The following is a 6,741-nucleotide window of genomic DNA, read 5'->3' as shown; positions in this document are numbered from 1 at the left end:
CCAGGACAAGCTTTTGCTTGCGTCCCATCTCACTGTCTTGCCGTAGCTACTTATATTTTGTGCCATCTCTCCTCAGTCTCATGAGAATGTCAGGGGATTTGTTGAAAGGGCAACCCACAGACAAAGGCACAGACCTCTTCCTTCTCTAATCAGTTTTGAGTTTCAGCAGCATACCAGGTAAAAGTCAAACTCAGAAACATTGTAGGCTTTTCCCCCCCAAATTAAACGGGAGCCTAAAAGCAAAATAATTACGTGTATGTGCTCGTTTCTCTCCTTCCACAATAATGCATGCAGTCAGATGAAAATGGTTCTCTCTAAGCCTTTAACTTTATGTAAATTATGTGCAATTTATTTTTCCGTTAGCCTCAAAGCTTGATAAGTGTAGCCAGACCGAAAAGGCTGTTAATTAAGTACACCACAGACATTATGCAAAAGTGAGTCTGTTTTAATGCTTCTCATTGTATCAGAGCAGCAAATTACAGACTCTTTCATTAGCATATGTAGGATTGAAGAGAGGGTGTCGGAGAGGGTAGAAGTTACCTAGTTTCTTCCCAAGTCTCACTTCTCTGCTCTGCCCTGCCTCCCTCATGGTTTAATGGAGTTTATACCACAGTTAGGGGGCGTCCTTCATGGTTCTAGTAATCAAGTGACCATGTGGTGGTTGTTAAAAGGACTCTGATCCTCTTATGCAGGAGACATTATGAGATGTCAAAGAGGGGACCCTAATTTAGCTTGGGGGTGGGATAGGGTTGAGGAAAAATTAAGGGACACCCTTCTAGAGTTTGACACCACTGAGCTAATTCTTGAAAACAAAGTAGGAGCTAGTCATATAAAGAAAAAGGATGGCGTATAATCATTCTTTGAGATATTGAGTTCCTACTTTGCCTCAGAGGCACTTTCTCTGGATAGTAATAGAGGTGTACATATAACAGGAATAAAATGTAAGACACTAGGTATTACCTCAGTTAAATAAATTAGACTCTATCACTCACTTCTCTTATGTTATTATCTCCTGCATAATTTTCTTCTCCACTTGCCTCCTTTCAACCTATGAACACGTTCAAGTCATCCGTATCCAGAGAGAGAAACCTCCTATCCATCAGGATTCCTTCAGGTACAAGTCGGGGTTGAAACAGGAAATCAAATGTAATCGACTTAACTAGAAAGGGGGTTTGTGGAGATTGTTGAAGATCTAGGGTTGTCTAGCCAAGAGGCAGCTGGATTCAGTGGCTCTGATAATGTCACCAGGACTCGGTTTCTGTCCTTCGCATCGCTCTGATTTCTGCTGTGTTGGTTTCGTTCTCTGCTAGCCTCTCTCCTTATACAGGGACAAGGTGATTGCAGGACTCAGAATTGCTTCTCGGTTCTAATCTTCCTCCCCTCCAAAGAGGATAGCTGCTTTCCTAAAAGTTCAAGTGAAAATCCCAGAATTGTGTCTATATGCCTTAGAGTTCAAAGGATTTGGGTCATCACCCATTCATGCTAGTCCTTGGGTTATTTTCCCAAAACATGCTTGCAAAGAGAATTCAAGTGATATGAGCTGTGGTGGTTGAAGCCTAGATCACATGCCCACTTGTAGGTTACCTGAAGCCTATGGGATGAAAGTTGAGAATGTGTAGTTTACTTACAGCAATTCAAGAATTGTTACCAGAAGAAGGGGGAGGTAGGTAGACCCTGAATAGCCCAAACAATCCATGTCTGCTCTAGGGCCTGTGTGTTGCTTTTTCATCAAGCTCGTGCTCTGTCTTCCTAGTTGTGTGACTTTTAGCACATTTCTTAATCTTTCTAAGCCTCACTCTATCTATAAAATGCAGACAATAATACCTCACAGGGTTGTTTTAGGATGCAATAAAATAAAGTATATACAGAACCTAGCAAACCTCTTAGCCCTTAGGAAACTCTTGGTAAAGATTAGTTCCTTTGCTTTTCCAGTCTCTTTATCCTCTTCACTTTACTGTCAGCACTTTCCAAAGTTTAGTCTATACCTGCTTTCCATTAATTTATCACCTTTTGTTTAGTTCTTAATCTAATCAATCCAACTTCTGCTTTAACCACTCCATTAAAAGGCCTCCAGACAAATGAATTCTTCATGAGCTTCATCGTATTTAATCTCTCTGTTGAAATTGAAGTTCTTGGCTACCTGCTTTTTTTTTTTTTCAAACTCTCTCCTTCTTCAGCTTGGAGGAGAGAGTAGCCAAGAGGATGAACTGTGTCAGTTATTAAACTATTGTCTCTCAATTTTAATCCACTCTATACTGCTGGAGACTTCGACACTCCTTTTGTAATTGATAGCATAAACAAGTAGGCAGAAATTCATTAAAGATATAGAGGTCCTAAAAAATACTATGGACTTTATAAAGCTGACATTTCTAGAACACTCCACTTAACAACAGCAGAATACATAATAATTTAAAAACTGACCCGGTTCACCCATTTAGCTAGTGAGCATTCATAACCACCCTTCTATACATGTTTTAAACTTCCACACAACAAAAACTTCCTCATGCTTTCACCTAACAAAAGGCAACTAGTTTTTGCATAACTAAAACCATTTCTCATCCTCTCCCCAAAATGAAGAAATGAAAAATTTCAAAAGTTACTGAATCAATCTTTATGAGACAATCATGGTAGATATCTCTAGGCTACATTAATTACTTCTCAAATGTAGTCGCAGTGCCAACTGAGTATTTTTTTACCTAAAGGTGAATTATAAAGTTAATTAACACTGTCAATCCTTGTATGTAATAATAAGGGACAGGAGAAGAGTAGAGGGAATTACAATACATGCACACACTGATAATTAACTGATAACTAGCATATGTACTATTATAGTAGATATTACGTTATTATATATTAGTGTGTATATATACCCATATATACATATATACACACAAATATATATATACATACACACACATATATATACACACACACATATAAACATACATACATATACATATGTACATACACACACAAATGCACATAAAAAGCAAGGAAGGAACTATTCCTGACTGTTAGAGTCCTCATGTTTATAAATGGCCACAAGAAGGCTGTTGGACTTCCTTCTACTCCTACTATTCCATGTTTTCTTTTTCCTTAGTCAGAATCTCAGTTGATCAGAGTTGTTTATTTGAAGGGGTGACTCAAACTTTCATTCCCAAAGGATCTGCATCCTTTGGAGTCCTGAATTTCTTTTTAAAAATAAATTTTCATTAACTTTTACTCTTGGATATGTATTAAGCAGCACCTCAGAGAACTCCTTGGGTTCCAGATATATTCCTCCTCACTCTCATTGTGTAGCAATCTATTTACCTTTGGTAGTTGGGGTAAATCATGCCAGCCACAAAGGTAATCCTATTCTTTGACTATTGGTTCAGAAGTACGACGAACCCAGAATGGCCAAGTTGCATTTAAACTTCCAATTCAATGGAAGTTTTGTTGTGTCTGATGGTGGAAACGTTTCTCTCTTAATAGCCACAATCTAAACCAGCAGAATTCAAAGTTGCAGAGGAAGCAAAAATTCTGAAGGAAATTTTTAAGTGCAATAGTGAGAGAAGCTACTCTCATTTCTACCTCTTGCTTCTTGGAACTTTTAAAATTCTGCTTATTGAGGACACCTCTCTTCCTCTTGGTTGTTAAAGCATAACTGCATCTTGCCTCATCCATTCAGTTTTGTCTCCCAATTGGTTGCATAACTCAGTCTGTAGTAGGCCCTTCCAACATTCTAGTAAACCAGCTGCTTCTGGGTGATGCTGTGTACAAATTCCATGGGCATGAATCTACTACCACACTTCTTAGTGTACTACAACCGGAAACTACGGCATTTTAATATGAATGGCAGTACCAGCAGGAAAGACGGGAGGATCCTGGAAATACCATGACTTGTTCTAAATTTTGTATCTCTGTGTCAGATCATCAGTTTTACCTTCATACTTTTCATGAGGACATGAAAAATATTGATCAAATCCCATTGCAACTGGAGTCCAAGTTGTTTTGTCTATTAGTATTTTTTTTAATGTTTATTTTTGAGAGAGAGAGAGAGAGTGAAAGCGAGCAGGGCAGGGGCAGAAAGAGAGGGCGACAGAGCATCTGAAGTGGGCTCTGTGCAGACAGTAGCGAGCCTGGCTTGGGGCTTGAACTCATGAACCATGAGATCATGGCCTGAGCTGAAGTCGGATGCTCAGCTGAATGAGCCACCCAGGTGCTCCTGTTTATTAGTATTTCTTGAAATAAATGGGCTCCTAAATGGATGAGTCTTATCACCATACAATTTTAATTACCCTGGAATTTGCTATAGCAGGACTTCAACCTCTAAAACCATGTAAGAATTAATCTAGAGCAGTATTTCTGAATCATTTCGGATATAAAAGTTCCTAATACTAGTCAATGTAAAATGGAATGTTTCTTGATCAGCCTATGGCAGATAAGGGTTTGGGTAGGGGTGCTTTTTAAGTGGAAATAAAAAATGTGATCTGTGAAGAAATCACAGGGGTAAGAAGGGAGCATTGATTCTCCTTTTGATTTGAAAGAAATCACTAGCAAGACCCAAACCTGTCAGAAGCAGAATGTAACATAAAAATCATTATCATACTTTGAATTTTAATAATTATCTTTTTGCATACAGTTCAGAATATTTTACAGCTGTTCCATTTATTTCAATTCATTCCTAAAATTTAATATGCTGCCCCAATACCTGGAACGCAACTTTTGCTTTCTGCATGTTTAGATGTATTTTCTCTGTTTCTATTTCTTTTCTTTAAAGTTTGTTTATTTATTTTGAGAAAGAGAGTGTGGGCATGAGAGCAGGGGAGAGGGAGAGGGAGGGAGGGAGGGAGGGAGGGAGGGAAGGAGAGAGAGAGAGAGAGAGAGAGAGAGAGAGAATATCCCAAGTATCTGTCAGTGCAGAGCCTCACTCAGAGCTTGAATCACGAACCATGAGATCATGACCTTTGAGCTGAAATCAAGAGTTGGACACTTAACCTACTGAGCCACCCAGGTGGAAACAGGGGTTTCCATTTCTTTAAACATGTTCATGATACAGTCTTGGCTTTCAAACATAATCATAAATGTACTTTGCAAATATATCTATGTATGGCTCATAGGATCTGTAGATTAGGAATTCAGGGCCAAATATTTCAAGCTATACATTCAAAAATATTGGCTTGCAGTCTTCTGACTTAAAACTCAGGAACAGGGTTCTGGAATCAAGGCCTTGCACTTTGAAATGAGAAAGAGTTGGGTCTATGTATGGGTTTCAGGTTACTATTGTAACAAAATACCACAAACGTGTGGCTTAAAAAATGCAAATTTACTATCTTATAGTTCTGGAGTTCTGAAGTCCGAAATGGGTCTCACTGGGTTGAAATCAAGGTGTCAGCCTGCTGTTTTCCTTTCTGGAGGCTCTAGAAGAAAATGTTTCCTTACCTTTTTTAGTTTCTAGAGGCTGCCCACATTTCTTGACTGTGGGATCCCTTTTTCCATCTTCAAAGCCAGTGATGCTACATGTCTCTCTGTTTTCTGTAGCTCATATCCTCCCCCTTCCCCACCTCTTCTGCCTTCCTCTTCTATTTCTATTGACCCTTGAGGTTGCACTGGCCCACCTGGATAATCTAGGATAATTTCCCTCTCTGAGGTCAATGGATCAGCAATCTTAATTCTATCTACAACCTTAGCTCCCCTTTTCCATGTAGGGTAACATATTCACAGGTCCTAGGAATTTGGACATGGACATCTCTATGGGGTCATTATTGTGTATAATGACCTTACTTTGGGTTCTAACCCAGCATCTTCAGAGATGTGTGGTGTTGGGCAAGTCACTAATTTTTCAAAAGGCCTCATTTGGTAGTGGGATAGTAGTGGGCTTTTGGTCAAGATTAAATGTGCTGATATGGGCCATGTGCTTGAGTCCCTACCACAGGACTGCCTGGGTGGCTCAGTCAGTTAAGTGTCCAACTCTTGTTTTTGGTTCGGGTCATGATCTCATGGGATTTTCTCTTTCTCTCTACCCCTCCCCCACTCATGTGCACACATGTTCTCTTTCTCTCTCAAAATAGATAAATAAGCTTAAAAAAAAAAAAAGTCCCTAGCACATAGCAAACACTCAGTGAATGTTAGCCAATTTTGTGTAAGAATTTAGGTATGCTTGCTCACCATGGGTCCGGATTAGAGACACTCTTCAGAACTCTTATAGACGCCTGTCCTTCTTTGACCCTGGCATACCCAAAACTGCAATGTCACCATCTGTTTATATGCCTTTTTCCTCTATTAAACAGAATTTCCTGATGGTAGGGAAACAAGCTTATATGTCTTTGTAAACCCCCATGCGTGGCACAAAAAAGGCTTCCTGATAAATTCCTGGTGTAAGGTATGTTACCATTAATTGGGAGAAATGAGTCTTTTCCTAACCATAAGAAAAATTAATGGATAAAATTTTCTTGATTGCATAATCTTCTCTTATTACATATTCTTCAAACTTTTGGGACTTTTTACTATTGTCTTCTCTGAAACCCTTTCAGATTAAGCATTATTATTATTATTAAATGTATTAATTGATGAAAATTATTTTGGAAAATCATTATTAATGAAGACATTTACAAAATAATTGATTGTTCAGGTACCACTGTCAAGAAGCTACTGGTCTACTTTTCCATATACCTACTTTGGAGATAAAAAGCAGTACTGTGTTAGCAGCAGAAGATAATGCATTTGAACAGAAACTGTTCTCTCCTTAAGCCCCCACAG

The sequence above is a fragment of the Panthera tigris genome, chromosome F2 (assembly GCF_018350195.1).
Source record: "Panthera tigris isolate Pti1 chromosome F2, P.tigris_Pti1_mat1.1, whole genome shotgun sequence".
In the NCBI taxonomy this organism is placed as follows: Eukaryota; Metazoa; Chordata; class Mammalia; order Carnivora; family Felidae; genus Panthera; species Panthera tigris.
Note: the sequence above shows the minus strand (reverse complement) of the source record.